The sequence below is a fragment of the Sceloporus undulatus genome, chromosome 3 (assembly GCF_019175285.1).
Source record: "Sceloporus undulatus isolate JIND9_A2432 ecotype Alabama chromosome 3, SceUnd_v1.1, whole genome shotgun sequence".
In the NCBI taxonomy this organism is placed as follows: domain Eukaryota; kingdom Metazoa; phylum Chordata; class Lepidosauria; order Squamata; family Phrynosomatidae; genus Sceloporus; species Sceloporus undulatus.
Window position 1 is genome coordinate 121,933,723 of NC_056524.1, and position 19,314 is coordinate 121,953,036.

A 19,314-nucleotide genomic window follows, 5' to 3' on the forward strand; every position below is an offset into this window, starting at 1 on the left:
CCATGTTACACCGAGTACTGTTTTTTGTGAAAAAGAATAAACATTTGCTATATGTATTATGACTCTAATACCAATGAAAGTGTCACAAGTGACACTGCAGCTTGCATAACACTATGGTGGATAGAAGTCATTAAATTACAAATGTAAAGAAAATCTTTCCTGAATGTGAATACAACCAAGTAATGTCCTGTCAATTTTCAACTGTTTTGCCGAAATATATGTATAGAAGCAAATGGCAAATCTGTCACTGGAAAATCTCTTTGCTTTATTTAATTTGAGATAAACATGAAAAGATATCTCTGAATTATGCATAGTAATTTGTTGAGATTATTCAGACTCCAGAGAATTATTTCACTTGAAAGGCATTATAGCAATATGACAGTGAATATCTTAAACAGTCAATAAGCAAATACATTAGAGATTGCAAGCTCCAGACACATGCTCTTTTACTTCTCTGAAGCTGTTTTCAGAAGCTTAATAACACTGTAAGTGTCCTCTTCATGTTCCACATTCTGTCTAGGGTCTCTTGTGTCACTTTTAGCCAGGCATTTGAGTTCAGAAATGGTACAGTATAGTTTCACTGAACACAATAACACACACACACTCACACTAATGTTCTTCAAATCTTTGAATGTTACACAAGTTCAAGCCCTACATAGAAATTTCATTAAACATGTTCATGTGGATAAGTGCATAAACATTCATCAACAAAAGTGTACAAGAATAACAGAACCTTATTAAATGCAGGCAAGCTAGGCACAAGCACATATTTTTTTGAAACAAACTTTGAAAGATGGATATTGGGACTTTATTTTTGAAAGCCAGATTTCTCAGCTTCAGACATTGCAAAATGAATGGGTTCACTTCCATAGCACATTTCACCAGCCCTTTTCCAGTTTTTCTAAAGTCCATACAACCAGGCAGCAGCAATCAGTTTAGTTCAAAGTTTGTATAATTGCCACATAGATAATTGGCACTATTTGCCCAGGAATTCTTGTTATAAATGAAAAAGTTTATCTGAGACAGAAAAACAGAATACATCTCATCATCATAGCTTTTCATTCTCATGTTCAAGAAGATAAGTGGTGATATACATTTGTAGTTGTACTGTACTTGCAGCCTTCTCTGGTTGATTATAATTATGACTTTAGTCTTCTTATTGTTTTATGTTTGATTTTTAATGATATGTTTGCATACTACTCTGATATCCACAAGGTTCTGTGAAAATGTTTTAAATACAACAAACAAAAATAGAAACCTTGTTTTTATAGTATAAAAAAGAGAGTTTGCTTCTTCTTTATGGTTTTGGTATCATAGATATTTGCCATACATGTATGGCTGACATATGATCATATGAAGACTCATATAAGGAGGGTCCAGATGGGAACAACAGCAAGATATTAGGTGATATCAAATAAGTAAATAAACAGGACTGATCTTGTTGCATTTATATAGAAAAAAAATCAGGGATGAGAATTGTGTGTGCTTCTGGATGTTTAGCTGCAACATTTAGCAAGTCTAGCCACACAGTAAATGGTAGGCTGTACTGGGAATTGGAACTGGAATATGGAAGGCCTCACAATTCCCATCCCTGGTGCAAATCCAGTTGCTATTCCCAACTAGAGTAGACCCAATGAAATAATAGCTGAATAATAATTCAGTATTTTTGCAGACATAATTGACTGAATAATTTGCTCTGGTTTGGCAAGAAATTAGAATGACATTGGTGTGGGAAACAAAATAGGAGAAGAAATATTATATATTATATTGAAATGAGAGTAACCATAGATTTTAAAAGGATCTTTAAATATCACTTTAATGATGGGGAGGAAAAATTGTATATACAGATATGATAAAATAAGTATATGGAATGTATGGAATGTTCAAATAAATGTTATGTGATGTTATAAATGATTTATAGACAATGGTAAGTACAGTCGACCCTTCTTATACACGGATTTTTTATACATGGATTCAAGCATACACGGTTTGAAAATGTTCAAAAAAAGTGTAAATTTCAATTATCAAACCTTGATTTTCCAGTTTTTATGAGGGACACCATTTTGCTATGTCATTATATTCAATGGGACTTGAGCATACACGGATTTTTTTATACACGGGAGATCTTGGAACCAAACCCCATCTGGGCAGGGCGGCTCAGAGGACTCTGTCCGCCGCCACAGCGGCGTTTTTCCGGGGGAGCGGGGCCAGTGGGAGCGGCCCCTACAAAAGCCGGCCCGCCGGCTCCCCCTGAAGAGGACGCCGCCGCCGCCCCTTTCCATCTGGGCAGGGCGGCCCAGAGGACTCTGTCCGCCGCCGCAGCGGCGTTATTCCAGGGGGCGGACCCCCTGTTGAGCTTTTTGTCCACGCCCCTATATCATCAGGGCAGAGTGCCAAGGACTGTTGCCTGATCCCGCCGTCGTGGACTCTCCAGAGGGAGGGAGATAGAGGAGTGGAGTGTAGTTAGTTTCTTTTGTTAGGGGTTGGTTGGGACATGAGCTGTAATGTATTTATTGTAATTTTAGATTGTCTTATTATTAGTTTGAATAAGGATAGATTTATTGTTGTATAATAGTACATGGGTTTTTATGCTGTTTGTAACCTGTATTGTGATGTATCTTATTTTGTTGTAAACCGCCGTGATCATTGGAACGGCGGTATATAAATAAAATTTCATTTCATTTCATTTCATAACAAGGGTCCACTGTAAAGAGATTAGTAAATTGTTTGGGAATGAGATATGGTTCTGACACACATAACCTGAAAAGAAGCTTATATGTGTCAATAAACCTTTCAATAGTATTGTCTAATAGTATTTCATAGCATTTGATAGTATTGTCTTAATTGTTACCTATTTTATATTTTATTGTATTGTAATGAGTTTTTGCTGCTGTGATTGTATTTGTATATTTGATATTGGGTTGAGGGTATATCTTAATAGACTTTAATGTTATTAATTCAATCATATTTTGATAAATTTAACTGTATTTAGTTAAGGTAAGGGGATGAATTTTAGTTGTTTATCTGCAAATGTAATTGTTTATGTCATTGTTTATGCATTTTGTAAACCGCTTTGATCTGTTGGGAAAGTGGTATCTAAATAAAAATTATTATTATTATTATTATTATTATTATTATTATTATGTGAAGAACAGGCAGAATTAGCAACAGCCAATCAGCAGTCAGCTGGTGACAGCCAGTAGAACGTTGGATGGTAAGAGGAGAAGAATTCCATTAGTGACACTTGGAAGTTAGGTCGGGTTTTGGTTTCAGACAGAGTCTGGTTGGGTGAAAGTCCAGAGGCTGGGGATTGTGAGGGCTAAAGCTTGGAAGGAAACAACTTAGCTCTATGGTGATTATCATACAAGGCACTTATCATGCTGGAATCGTTGCCCAAATGCTTCAAAAGCACGGAGGTTGGATAGCTGGTTGTGTTTACGCTTCAGTGACACTTCCGAAGCACAACCAGAATCATTGCCCAAATGCTTCAGAAGTGCCACTCTTCTCCCATCAATGAATCGTTCTCAGAGCAGCCATTTCAGTAATAATGGGACCTTCCATTATGACAAAAATGACTGGTCCGCAAATGATTAGTCAACGGGAGAAGAGCAGGGTGCCTCAATGATGCTTCAGAAGTGCAACCGGCTATTCCACCTCTGCACTTCTGAAGCATTTGGGCAACGATTCCAGCGTGATAAGTGCCTCATGTGATAATCCCCTAAAACAGGGCCTGAAAATAAGCAGTTTTAGTGACTCTCATGTCATAATTTGGGGCAGCAGTGGGATGACAAAACCCATGGGGCTGCCACAATAGGAAAATTGTTGGTTGAGTGGGATTCACTGTGACAAACACAAATATGTGTGTGGTTTTACAGATGTCAGATTGCAACCTCCAGCATCTCCAGACAACCGAACTATTGGTGAGCGTTGATAGGCGTTACAGTTGAATGGCATCTGAAGGGCAATACATCTGTCATCCCTGATTTAACACAAATCAAATGATTCATGAGAAGTGAGGAAGAACAGAATTAACTTATTTAAAGTGAGCCTTGTTCTTCTTCACACAAAGGGGGGGAAAACAAGTGAGTCAAAAGGAATGTGGTTATTTTTAGTTAGGATTCATGATTGCCACTGCTTACTTTCTTCTTTAAACTCTCAGTTCAATTAATGTCCATAGTATATTGGGTCCTAAAGTGGAGGAAACTGAGAAGCAAATGCTAACTACTAAACTTTTTATAGTCTTCTCATTCTGTTCTGGGGGAGAGAAGAAAATACTTCTGAAAAATGGAAATCAACTTCCTGCTGTAGAAAGAACACTGAACTGTTAAATGAGACATTACACCAGAGACAATTACTTTCCAACAAACATGGCTGGTGTCGAATTGACTCTGGCTCCTGTCCTTTATAAATTAATCTCAAGACAACACTCCAGCAATGACATCTGTTCTTTGCCATACAAAACTAATATTGGACCTAAGTTAGCCGTGATTCAATGCCTAGTCCAAAAATAGTTGCACTCCTCCACCCTGCTGCAGAAGAATTGTCCCCACAACTCAAATGAGGTTGATTTAAAGGGCGTGTGTGAGACACAGATGCATTAACTGGTTCTCACAGATACATTAACTGGTTCCATATCATTATATGGTTTTTAAGATGTTGTAACCCACCTTGATTCCTTGAGAAAAGGTGGGCTATAAATAATAATAATAATAATAATAATAATAATAATAATAATAATAATGTATCACTGTTCATTAGCACAGCATATACATTTGACATATATCAAGCCTGTATACTGGCTATACAAATCCTTTTATGAGAAAAAACAAGAGTGTTAGATGGAGCAAATAGACAACCAGATGCAGCTTGATAGGAGCTAGTTCTTGAGCTATTTGCAGTTATGACAGTGGCAACATGTACCTTAGTACTCAAAGGAAATAAGAAACTACACCCTGGTTCATAATAAATGTGAGAATTCCACCACCCAAACGATCTTGTGATCAGTTTTCAGAGATCAACAATATTAGAAAAATTACAGTCAAGAGCTCTCTTTTGACCATGATGCCTCAAAGTGTTCAATGACCATTTCTCTATCTAAAAGAGTTGTTAATTAAAGTATTTCATGCCCAATTTCTATCAACAGACACAGGCACAGAATAATCAAGAAAAGCATTTTCAAACTATCTAAATCTATTTAAAACACTTTAAAGCAGCTTGGAAACAATTTACCAACCCAGACAAAACAAAATTGATCATCTGTTTTAACTAAAACTTATCCAACCTTATTAGGTTACAAATATTTGGTTGAACAGCCAAGTTTTAACTTGGTGCCTGTAATAAAGACAATAATAATATGAATTAGGCCTCACAGGAGAGAGGCCGTAGGAAGAGAAAGTCCTTTCACACGTCCTCAGAGAATGAACGATACAGTTTAAAGCAATGTAACATTGTTGCTGGGGGGTGGTGGTGGTTGAGATAAGGGCCTGCAAAATAAGAATTAAGGGCCTTAACAGACAGGCCAAAATAAAGCTGTCTCGGGTCACTTTGGAGGTATGCTATTTAAATTCTGCATGTGTCCTAAGAGTCCAGAAGCCACACCAAAGCCAAGCTCCAGTCTTAAGGACTGGAGTGTAGCTTTGGTGCAGTTTCTGTCCTCTTAAGATGTGTGCATAATTTAAACAGTATACCTCCAAAGTGACCTGAAACAGCTTTATTTTGGCCTAACTGTTCAGGCCCTTAATCCCCAATGAATTTTTCCCTCAAAGCCCAAATGTGAGGCATTGCAGAGCATGAGATTCCTTGCTAACTTTGTCTGCCCTTTTTCTTTGGATGCCCAAACAGTCTTTCTCAATGCTCAATTGAAACGTTAAGTTCCCAGAATTTTAGAAATGTGGAGAATGAAAGAAAACCTGGGGAGAGGAGAACTCATAGTGAGGGGCAATGCCAACTCAGCTAACTCCCTGCAGCAAGGTACACCCCCTTTTTTCCATCGTACTCTGTACTTTGGAGTGGGGAAAAGCATTGTTGCTCAAGAACATTTGAAAATAATGAAACACCATGCAATTTGCTCATTTGCAACCAAAAAACAAAACAAAACAACCCCTCAACAAATATCTGATGCCATTAGGTTTTCCAAAAAAATTGTGCATTTCTGATAAGAAGCACCATTTCAGAAATAACTAAGATAATTTGGCTTTTATCAGAATAATAAACTACTGATATTTCACATCTGCTTTTCCTAGTAACGAACAAATTGAAATGCATCAAAACTCCCCCCCCCCATTCTAATCACACATATCATCAAATAAAGAGAATTAACTCTCTTAATTATGCTCTGGGCACACTTCATGTTAAATTAATAGTGTTGTAACATATGATATTTCCATCATAATATATTTTGTATGCATTTCTTTCATTAAACGCTGTGCTTATCCTGAACGTTGCTATGGTTGAAATGATAACACGCTTTGATTCTCTCCTCTGCATTTGACGTACCTTGCAGCCATGATTTTTTTTTAAAAAACCCATAAACAACTGTTCTTTGAAACTGTGCTGACATTATTCCTAATCACATTTCCTTCAAAAAAATTCCTCTGCTTTCAATGTAACTTATTTTCAAGTAGAATGCAGAAGACAGCCGCACCACTGAATTTAAGCATTGACTTGGAAGGCCCTCCTATTTAAATCAGTGATATCTAATGACACATTTTCTGTTCTAATGAAATCAGGGAGATGCCCTTTTAGGTGGAACTTAAAAACCCATTAAACAAAATGAGACTTGTTTTTAAGCATTCATAGGATCAAGCTGACACCTTGTCTCTTGCCTTGTACATGCCTGAGCACAGTCTGCAGCACTCCTTGCAGTTGTCTTGATAGCTTTTCCAAATAATCTCTCTTGCCCCTATAAATCTTCCATTCAATAAATTTAAACTCTCACATACCATAATTCTAATGAAAACCTGACCACACCACAACATAAATTCTGAAAAGGAAGAGGATCAGGTACATTTGCTAAAAGTTTCTGCTGCCAACCAAGTCACAAATAATACATGACAGTTACTTGAACAGAAATAAGAAAAATTGCCCCATTCCGCACAGGCCTGTAGTACGTGCTCTGCGCGTACTAGGATTAGAAAGGGCCATCACTTCCTGACGCCCCTAACCATAATACGCGTGGAGCGTGCACAAAATGGTGGTGCCCATTCCACATGGGCGTCACCATCTTGACGTAGCGGACGCATTGTGTCCACACGTCGCACAGCGCAAATGAGGCCGCAAATGCGCCATTGGGGCCTCGCAACGTCATAAGGGCGCCACAACAAGAAGTGCCATTTTGGGGCTTCTTTTTGCAGCTCAGAGGAGCTGCGTGGTTTGGACGCTGGGGCTCCTCTGTGCTGCAAATGACAGTGGCGGCAGACCACTCGTTTTGGGCGGTCTGTAACGTGCCATTGTTCCACCAGCTTCTGATGTCTCAGTGTCTGTACTTTCAGTGTAAATACACATTTTCAAGAAATGGTTTAAAGAGGGGATGGGGGCATTTTTTACCCCTGCACCCTTCCTAGGGTTACACTAACAGGTTAAACATGACTGAAAGTGATGTAATGTCCATTCTAGTTCCATATTTTGTTGTTTATTGGCTGTTTTCCCCTATTTGTTTTACTTTTCCAAGTATATGCAAGTTGTAGGGGTCAAACCACCATATTTTGCAGCACTAAAGTGATGGAGGGGGTTAAAATCACCTCAAAAATGATTTTGGAATGTATTAGCAGCTCAGGAGTGCTTCAGGGGCTGCAAACTGAGGCTCAATAGTTGCATGTGGCCCATGGGCGACACATTTTCCACTCCAGAATAAGAGATCAGAAGACACTATTGATGGCCAAACATGCATCAGCTTGATTTTAAATGTGGAATCCCCCCAACAGCCAGGTGAAGGCTTGGTGGAAGGGGTGAGGTGGACAAAACCTCTGTTAAGTGCCTGGGGCGGGCGAGGGGGGGGGGAGGCAAATAAAAGTTGGAGGGAAAGGAAATTATTTCCCATCCCTGTTAAAAATGTATTAATTCTGGTCTACATTTGGTTGTTAAAAACCACAATGTACTGCTCCTGCAGGTTCTCCTATTCTTGTGTGTATCTTTAATAGCTTATTCCTAATTCTGCAGTCTTGTAAATTGCACGTGAGTGTATCACATAATGTCATTCTCATGGGGTTTTTATTTATTTATTTATTTATTTTGAGGTGAATTTTACTCAAATTGTAGGAAAGCATGGAAATGTTTACAACATTGCTATAAATGGACACAAAAGAATGAAGAGTGGGAGTAAACAAAAATAAGTGCCAACAAAACAAAACAATACAATACTAAAGGACAATTCAGATTAAAGCCAGTTAAAACAAAGCATCAAAAAGAAAAACAAGTATAAACAACACACCACATGAAAGGCCTTTCCCCAAATCCATGTTTCAAAGGTGTGCCCAGCCAAAAAGAATTGCAAGAGGGGTGCCATTCTAACCTCTCTAGAATTAAATTTTGAGTGACTGAACTAATAAATAAGCCTAGTTGCCAAATACTCTAAGCCCAACATTCTAGCTGCCATAACCCACTGAATACAAAGGCTAGATATTCTTGTTCAGATAATAGATTTGAATTCAAAGTGGTTCTGCAGTTCCAAAAGTGAACTTGCATGTTAGGTAAAGGAAGGTAATAAGCAAGCTAAAGTTCAGAGACCTTTTAGATGCTTTAACAGTAGGAATGATGAGATTACCCGTGGCATTTCAGGGAAACTTTTACAACATGTACAGATATTGGGTCGAAGAATAAAGCAATGAAATATACAGTGATACCTTGTCATTTTACATTGAAAAGCAGAACCCAGAGATGCTAAATGGCACTGCTGCATTTGCTTCATGGCTGTACATGATTTCTACAGTTGCCACTGCCAGAGCAAACTATGAAAAATAAAGGCACTTTGGACCCATACTGTCTGAAATAGGAGACATCCATTATTTTCTATGAAAGTGCAAAGTGCAGAAATAGGGACATCTATTATATTCCAAGCGACACTGATGCTCTAGAGTTGGGGATGAAGGGGATTCTAGACTAAAGGGTCTTTCTTAAGCTAAGCAAAAACTAGCAGCCCTGTGAAGAGATTCTTAGTTTTGATGACAAACCTTGCAAATAGTAAGTAAATGATAGCTAAAAAGTCATACCTAAAGAATGAAAGTGTATAAAAAAGTAATGTGCTTTATTTGGGAACTGTCTCTATTTCTCTCTGTGTGTATGAAATCAAATCCCACACTAAAAGATTCCCAAGGAATTTGCATATATGCATATGCAAAAATATGTATTAAAACAGTCCTTCTCCCCCTCCAGATATGTGTCCTCAGGCAATCTAAGCTTCTTTCACCACCTTTCATGTTATAAGATGTTTTGCCAGTTTTCAATAATTGAGTCCCTGGGTTTCATCTGCCTGTCACACTCTTCTGTGACCAAGAAGATTTAAGGAAGACCTTTGTAGATGACACAAACAGAGTTCCATGAAGGAAAGCTTTACCATACTTTTGTCTACATAAATCATGATGAATATATCCATAGAGCACTTCCACTTTAGATACTATTCTAGTAGTGGATAAAACTGTGTGAAGAATTCACTCCACCAGAGTTTTGTGCAAACTTTTCCTGGCCCAGATTGCCTAGATTAGAGACAGGCCATCATTAAAGAATCCATAAAGTAGAAAATCTCTGAAGGCACATAGAAGAAAATAAGGACATATGAAAAATAAGGATGGAAAAATATGCATGAAACTTCAACACAAACACATAAGCAGTGCTGAATGTATGCATAAAATGCATATGAAGGGGTGGTTGGATTATTTTTTACAAAAATCCCTAGACAGAAGTAGACATAGGTCAGATGTAGATGCGGGAAAAGAAAGAGTTTGCTGATGTGGAATTAATATCTATACTGGAAAGTTTAGATCATGGTATGGGAAAAAGTAACCCACGTGAATTTTATGATTTAGAGGACCCCAAGGCTATTTTTTTAAAATGGTCCCAGTCCATCCTAGGGGCTATGGGAGCAATTTCCCCCCTCCCCTAGAACTTAACCAGGGGACTGACAGGAATAACAGCAAACTGGTGGAATATTCAGATTTTGCAGTAAAATAAACTCATTTTCAAAAAGCATGTAACATGATAGTAGGAAAAGTTAAAGGAAGACGTATAGGGATGTCTTATAATGATATTTCTGCTCCATCAGACTGAGGCCTATACCTTCCATGAAGGATGGGGGGGAGAGGAGGGGAACATTTTTCATCATTTTTGTCTAATAAGTACAAAGTTGCTTTCTCATTTTGCAGGAGTGATTCACTTTTCCATTCTCTAGGACACCATATGCTTACACTTGTATTATGCAAATCCTTTGCTCAATGCACTGCTTTAATCATGTTCACAAACAGGACACTGCAACAACACCAGATACTAATATTAGTTAATGAATATTAATGAGCAGTGCAACTGATTCATGCTCATGAGTCATGAGCAAATTATGTAACTCCATTCCCTTCCCATTCCCCAAAGCCATTATCCAGTTTAGTTATTCATTTTTCATTATCGGTGTGAATATGTGTATTGCTAAATCATGGCACTGTATGTATTTTAATGAAGATCTTAACACATTCAAGTAGTTCACACTGCAGATTTACATACCCCGCTCCCCAAAAATCTGTTTCAGATTGCAATCGTACATATAATTAACACAACAGGACTTATGTCTGAACAAACATGCCTTGGATCAGTAGTATCCAGTGGCTCCCACATCACAGTGAACCCACTCTTAGTTTAGTCTGAAGTTTAAATGAGCTATTTAAGGTGCTGATCCTCATGAAGAAGATAGTTTTCAACACTTTAGACAGAGCCTCTGCCGACTAGCATAATGAGCCAGTGTGGGGGCAGAGCAGGAGCGTAGCGACCACACGCCATTTGCCCCAACTCCACTCCCATTCTGCCCCCATGCCACCCAATGCCAGAAAGCAGGCAGTATCACACTATGTCTTCAGTGCAGCATTTACATGTGCCGTGCCAAATAAGCAGCAAAAAGCCACTGCCGTGGTGGCTAGGGCACCCTTTCTGTGGCACAAAAAGGCTATTGAAATTTACATAGTTTTTCTGCACACACAATCCCAAATTTCATATACATGAATCATGTTTTAGGTACATGTTTTCTGCAGTGGGTATTCAGACAGAATTTTTTTAACTAAAAAAAAGTATAATTTTCTTTTACCCCCTCTCTTTTTACATTTTCATTTTAAAATGATAGTGCTATTGCACATTGGTGAAATGACATTTTTGGATTATAGCACTACACTTCAAAGATTTAATAATAAAGAGGATAAATTTGCTCTTGATACCATACCACTTGAGCAAACTACACCCTTGTTTTAAAAACATTTGGAGACGGTGCAGATCTATGAAATTGTTACAAAAGAATAGAATGAGTGGACAACAGCAACTGGAAAAACAGCAACTGACAAAATCCCAGGAGCTACATCATAAGAATTCATGCCTAATTAGACCTATCTTATAGAACCATAAGGGAGCACCCAGACAGTCGGAAATGTCCCAGATGTTACTCCTGTTGTTTCCAATTTTATACTAAATTGACCTGAGAAATGGTAAGAAAAGTACAGTATCTGATCATACCAAGAGCTGGCAGTATATATTCTGGGATAAACAAAGTGTGTATGGATCTTCAAAAGAAGAAGAAAGAACAAGAACAAAATTTGGGACTTCCTTATCTATTTAATCAGTCTGGATGCATCCTAAGTTAGGTTTTTCAACAAAAAGTCTAGTCAATAAAATATTTCCCCTTCACAATATATTGGTGTGTGTGTGTGTGTCGGGGGAGAAGTAATGTTGGCTTGGAAGCAGCAGCTCCAGAAACATGGTATTATGGGACAAGTAGGGTTTTTTAAAGGTAAAACTAAACTGTTCTTCAATGTTTGAAGGCCCCCTGGAGAAACCTGGATCTGCCACTGGGTTCAACTGGTTTGTTTGTTTGTTTTCTGTAGCCCAGTTGGTCAGAATGAAATGACACCTGAATTCCCATGTGCCAGTTCTTCTTAATTGTCAACTTTGCATGTGTTACTTTGCTTTGCTTTTCCTCAATACGTTTCCTTTAAAAAATATACAATTTAGATCCACTTCTCCCTGGCAATTCTCCCTGGCCACTTCTCCAAAGGGGGAAACCCAGCTCTATAAAGAGATAGGGGTAACTTGTGACTTTCTAGAAGAGGCCTTGACCACTGGACTCACAAAGGATTCCAGGACCCATTAGATTTATAGATTTCTCCTCTTCATATATTGAATTAACTGGCATGTAAGCAAAGCAACTCTCACATGCTTCGGAGTAGCAAAAGAAACCCATGGGTAAATGTTAGGATGTATACCTCCTAACTCCTGAATCTGTTTGGAAGGCAAATAAACTGAAAATTTCTATATGTACTGGAAACACTGAATACTCCTAAAAATGTGCACAAAATGTTTTTGTATTGTGAATTTGAAGGCTTTCATGGCTGGCATCTATTGTTTTTATTTTGCTGTTGTTGTTTGAAAAGATCATTTCAGGGCTGGAAAGGCCATTTCTGTCATGGAGGAAGAGGGTACACATATAAGGTTTGTTGCCTAAGCATTCTGAAAGTTTTTCGCAATTTGCTGAGGGAAGATTACTCAGCCCAATAAACTATTCAACATGGCCTGTGAGGACGTTCCATTTAACTCCACGTCCCTTAAAATGTCCTCCTTTCTGAAACTGGAACATCTATCCATTGTCACTACTTCTCATGTGTTGTTCCTGACACACGTTGCCTAAGGCTTATATTCCCAGTTGCCTCTTCCCTTGATATGGGGTATTTTCATACTGTTTTTATGGTAAGGCTGATAACTAACAATTTTCCTAGGAAGTCTTTAACAAGAGAAAGTTATAAAACCACAACTTATGGTTAGAAATGTAAAGCTTCATTTTGTGACTGATATATCGATCTGATCTAATAATGGCTGGTAGCTTCGATGTCAAGTGGGTCAATGAATCCATTTTAGCATTTAACCCAACCATGGGGCTCAGCAGACTGCCCCTTTGGAGCACCCCACAGCTTCCCCTTTCCTCGCTGGATTGGGGCCATGGCAACTTCATTCAAATTGTTTCCAAAGACTTGACCAAGTGTGTATGATCTCACAACTACACTATTCTTGCTGACAGCCATCCCCAGTTAATGGGATTGAGAAACCTATCCTTTCATGAGGGGAGATTTAAAAACGTTTTTTCCTTTCCTTTAAAAAAATATTCTTTCTTTTGTGCTCAAGAGCAGCTGGATTGAGCCAAGGCACATCCTCACAGTCAATCAAAGATTGGGACAATGGATCTATACTTGTTCTTGTGTGATGGACTGTACCTCTTGTGAAAGGAGGTACTTGAAATCTCTTTTTTGCAAAGGTCCATCTTATGCAGATGTGGCTCCCAATTACACCCATATATTACATATATTACACCCATAGTCCTGCATCAACCGGATGCTGATCTATGTACCCAGCATGAAAAAGACAAACAGTTCTCTGCACCTAAGGCAATCAATCTCCAAGAATCTCTGAAGGCACTATGGCTTCTTCTGCTTTCCTTTTCCAAACTACTACATACATAAACTACCATTTCTTAATACTTCTCAATTGCCAAAGATGCCCTCAGGACTGTATGAGGTATCTGGGGGGACTGAGGGATTGCTTACATTGTGGTACTTAGTCCTCCAGTGATCTACTACAAAAGCTTCTCAAAATGTTCACACATTTCAAAGTGAACTCTTTTTAGAAGCCAATGCATATTTTAAAGTAACTATAATAGCACAGAGTATATTTCTGTTTTTAAAAAGAATATCCTATTGGGGATTGTGAGAGAATTCAGCTGTTGCCATAATTCAGATGCTGTGATAGCACATATGAAGAGCAAATTTCAAAGGCAGAAGAGGAGGCATCAATTCCAAAGAAGACAAATTTATTCAACTACAGAAACAAAGAACAGACAGCATATTTAGAAAAACATTGGGCACCACTTTCTATCTCCCCCCCCACCTCCACCTGCCACCACCATGTGCACCCACATTTCTTTATTGCATTTGAGACTAGTCGCACCATTTGTCTAGGCTGGCAGGAAATTTTGTGAGTCCATTAGGAATCCAAATAAAAATGTCAGTCAAGATTTTAGTCATCTCACTTCCCAAGCACAGATTAATTAGTGCCATTAGAAATGGCTGAATTTTGGGATGGAGGATCATCAATGATAGTGTTCCCATCAATTGTTGAAGACCATATCAAAGAACACAAGACATGGCTCAGAAATTATCTTTATAATCTCCATTGTTATACAGAAAAGTATCTATTCACCAGCTAAAGCATTCCCTCAAGGCCTAAGTATATTTTACATGTAAAATGAAATATGTTGTGCTTCTCAATCTCCCTCCCTCTCTTCTCCCCTCCCATGCAACAAAGCCACTTCAAAGCTGTAGAGGTTTCAGTAGAAAAGTGTTGGAGGAGAGTACCCAATGTCTTTTACCTTTCTTCAGAATCTCATTTCCAAAGGAATTGTCAATTGTTGTCCCTCATAGAGTTCTAGGGTGATAGCATTTGTGTCTGTGTGTGTGTACCACAACAGAGTGGGAGGATGATGATTTGGAATAAAGGAGAAAGAAAAACACACACTATGGCTTTAGCTACAATGGCTTAATCTGAGAAGTACTTTTTTAAAAAGCACTTTTGATTCAGTGATATGTGTTTCTGTCTTTAGTCATCCCAGAAGCTATGGTTTTCTTATATGTAACTTAAAACAAAGGGAGTAGTACAGTTTATTGAATAGCCCGAAGGCCGTTTCAAAATACTAGTAACATAGGAATAAAGCAGTGCCACACACCTATATATAAAATGTAAATATAGTGCACTAGGTGCAATAAACCCCAATACAATATAGATACATATGAATAACCTGAGCATGCACCAGAACCAGAACATGCACCACTTGTATACAGCTTATACATATCTAAAAAGTATAAAATATATGCTAAAAGATATACTAATAAACAGGTAAAAATAAAATGGAACTTAAAACAAAACAAAGCCCTTTTCAAAAAATAACTGTGTCAAAGCATAAGAACAAGCTGGAACATTGTTCCAGTTTGAAAGGTTTCTCCCAGCACCAAGCCACTTGTGTGTATGGATCAGGCAACTGAAATTGCAACTCTGTAAATCATCCAAAGAGAATGTATGGTTTAGTAAGGTCAGGGGAAAATAGCCTGTTGAGTTAGGTATGAGGAACGGCTTGGAGGTGCTGGTGTTTTAACTACAATGTGGGTTGTCCGTATGCACTGAGCATGAGAGGAAGTGATCCAGTTCACGTGGTTCTATGCTTCACAAGAGGAAGCAAACATAATGTTCTTCAATCCTTTTTTCAGTTTTGTTTCCTTCCCTTTTTACTTGTCCTTAAGAATTCCTCTTCACTGTTTCCAAATATGACCACTAGATTTTGGAATTGTCACTGAAGTTTGCATTAAGTGAAGAAAAAGTTTTATTAAACTGGAAGTGTCACAGGAGAATAAATAGTTGAGGCATCTGGAAATAGAAGACTGAGAATATCAGTCTGCAAACAATTATTTTGCCTTATCATCACATAGTCACTTGTGCAAGACTTGTTGCTCTTTTATTCACTTCCAGTATCCAATCAGTTTTTAGTGATCACAGTAGCAGTAGCTTCAGCCTCTTACTTGTTGAGACACAATTTTATTTTCACAAAACATTTCCCCTTTTAAACGTCATAGGAATATCATAGTTGTCATTCAGTTGTGTATTATTGTACCAATACTGTAAAAAGATAGAAGCACCATAAGAAGGGCAGATTCACAAGAAAGGAAATGCCAAGATGCCTGCATTGTCATGATGACTGCAATTGTCATGACTCCTCCCAGATAATCCTGTCTCTCATATATCATTTTGCAAATCTGTGCAGGTGGGTAGTACAAGCATCATATAAGGACAATGAATGAGCCATTCAGGATATAAGAAACTGGATTCATTTTCCACAAGATTGCACAGTCATCATATTACAGCATTAACCTGGTAGTTATAAAGAGCTGCAGTATAGTTGTAAATGTGCACTATTGTACTCACTTTATTTTGCTGTAGGTCAGTCTGCTTGCATGGTCAGCTTCTGCATGGAACAAGCATAAAATCTGAATGTACAAATAGAATATGTTCAGAAACCTCTCCTTGCAAACATTATTGCAGTTCTGGACCTCTAGAGTGAACAGTAACTGGTGTCTTGGTCATGCTGCAGATCTCTTCAGTTTGAAAACCTTGGCTAATGATGAAATATGGTCTCATAACTCCTCCTCTTTCTCCTTCTTTCATCTGCTTACATGTTCTATATCTGCAAATTTGCACTTTTTTGCACAAAACACAACATTTATTTTCTCTGCAGGAGATAAATATTTCTATTGCAGAAAATAATATTTTGATTCAAAAATATTATTTCCTGCTTAGAAAATGTTTAGAACAAAACCTACAGGTACATTTTCACAAAATAAGTCTCAAACTGCAAAGATTCTTGCCAGTCCAGGATTCTTCTAATTGCATTTCCTGACACTTAATAAACACATTTTTGAATATTTTCCATATACTTAACCTGGAATAAGTTGGGGGGAAAGAATTAGGAGAAGATAGCTTAATGAACACTGGAATAAGAGAAAAGGAAGAGTATGAGAGGAAGAGGAAGAGAAGTAGCACTTAGGTATAATAGAGTGAGGAACAATAAAATTTCTTGCCTAGATGAACTTGATACAGATTGAAGAAATACTGATGTGGAAAGATCAGGAAAAAAGACAAAAAGATTTATATGAGGCAGGAGAGAAAGAGTAGTGGAAGTGCATGGTCAAATGGGTTTTTAATCCATGAAGTCATCGCTTTTCACTAGTAAACAATAATATAAATTTTAAAAAGCTAGCAGTGGCTGGTGGCAAGAGTGACAGCATATTTTTCAGTTGCTAATATATGAAAGAGACTACGACCCGGAACAACAGATGCAAGCTACAGGAAAAAAGATTCCACCTCAACATTAGGAAGAACTTCCTGACAGTAAGAGCTGTTCGACAGTGGAACACACTCCCTCGGAGTGTAGTGAAGTCTACCTCCTTGGAGATCTTAAACAGAGGCTGGATGGCCATCTGTCAGGGATGCTTTGATTCGGATTTCCTGCATGGCAGGGGGTTGGACTGGATGGCCCTTGTGCTCTCTTCCAACTCTGTCATTCTATGATTCTATGAAAAGCATTGATGGCTACATTTGGTTGTATCATGACATGGCTTCATCCACACTGAATTTCCCATATGTGGTGATGCATCTGGAGACAGAAAAAAATAAAATGTCTAGAGAAAAAAGTGGGCCATTTCCACTGAGACAGTGTAGATACCAGTATAATGCTATTTGTGATAATATCTCAGCTGAAACACTGGTGGCCTTTATGCTCTTGATCACATTTTGGAGGAAATTCAAAATCTGTTTCCATAGTAACAGGAACAGAAATAGCAGCCTTCAGCAATGTAATCATAATTCAGCTTTCAGTTCTTGAATCTGCATGACCAATTGAAAACAACTTCTATTAATCAGTGGTTTCAAAAATTAGAGTGCAGACAATCTGTGACTTTTAATAAATTATAAAAAAGACATTATGATGCTGTTTCATTATGATGCTCTTCTGAATACAGTTTCTCAGGGAAATCTTGACCACTGAGTAAAAAGAGACAAAAATTGAGCAATACAAAATCATAATTATCATCACTATGAACACAAATAAGTCAACATTTAGCATTTTAAAAGCACAACACAGACATGTCTAAGGTTTTAGCCCTATAAAAGTTTAGTTGGGAATAAAACACATCAGATTCAGTGGAGCTTACTGCTGGGAACGGATGTATAGAAATGGACACTTTGGTGTACCTAGTGGGAGAAACATGCGGTGTCATTAACTTCTTCAATCAAAATCTATGGAAACTGAAAATCTTAACCTCCTTTCCACTCCCTAATCACACTATAATTAGATCTATGGTCCACATCTATGCTTTAAACCCACAGTAGAATAGATCCTTTGAATTAATTATTGAATTGTAAATCAACATTTATGTAGCTCTCATCTCAATGGGTCTGCTCTAGTTGGGACTAGAAATTAGATTCAAGTCTTTGGTTTTAGAATCAAACAAGCATCCTTGAACTATTGACTGTGAATGCAATTATTTTTTTAATGTACAATGGAGCTGATTTTTTCTAACGTTATTCAAGTCTTGTTTTTCAAACCTATTTTTATAAGATGCTAATTAGGTGTTCACAGCAATATCCCAAGACAGACTCAACATTTTTCCTTAATTAATTGCAGACAAGATTTCCAGCATCCTCTAAATTTATTTCTTGTTTTGACTGAAGAAGTCAAATGACTACTGTGTGTTTAATCTATGATAATTTATTAACATCCTAAAGTCATGAAATGCCTCTAGAATAGGGATGCATTCCTTTTGCCTCAGAGAAGAGTCACCATGGAATAAATACAACACACAACAATTGGAAGGAAAAAGGCCACAACTTTATTTAACACAACTATAACAACCAAAACGTAGGGTTGGCTCTAAAGCATGAGGTCTGGATCTGTCATCCATCAACCCCTGATTGATGGATGAAGCCAAGTACTTGGTCACGTCCAAGCTTCGGGATGACAGAGGGATAGATTAGTTAAATGCCCATCTGTACCAATAATTGGTCATGCGATTGATCGCATCTCTGCATATGCGAATGTTTGCATCTCCATGCTTTGTCAAGAGCGGATGCTGTATCGATGTTGCCCCATGACCGGGGCACCACATGGCCTTAAATAGGCCTCTCATCCAATGGGAGGCCGGGATGGGGCGGAGGACCCACCTCCCAGCCTCCCCACCAATCCCGGGTGGCCTCACGTGATGACGCCGCCCAATCAGGAGACACTTCCACCTCCCAGCGACTTCTGGGACATGTAGTCCCAGCCAGTGGGGACGGAAATCCTTCCCTTTCCCCCACCACTAGCCAATCACGGCTCGAGCAGCCCCACGCACGGGCTCCTAGGGCTGCTCAAGTCAGGAAGAGCATGGCCGGCGAGCCGCGTCTCTCCTCCGTGCGGCAACTGGGCTGTCCTGGCAAGTCGGGCAGCTTCCTTTCTCATCCTTTGTGAAAAACAGTGCTTGAAGAATTGATCAATTGACACAA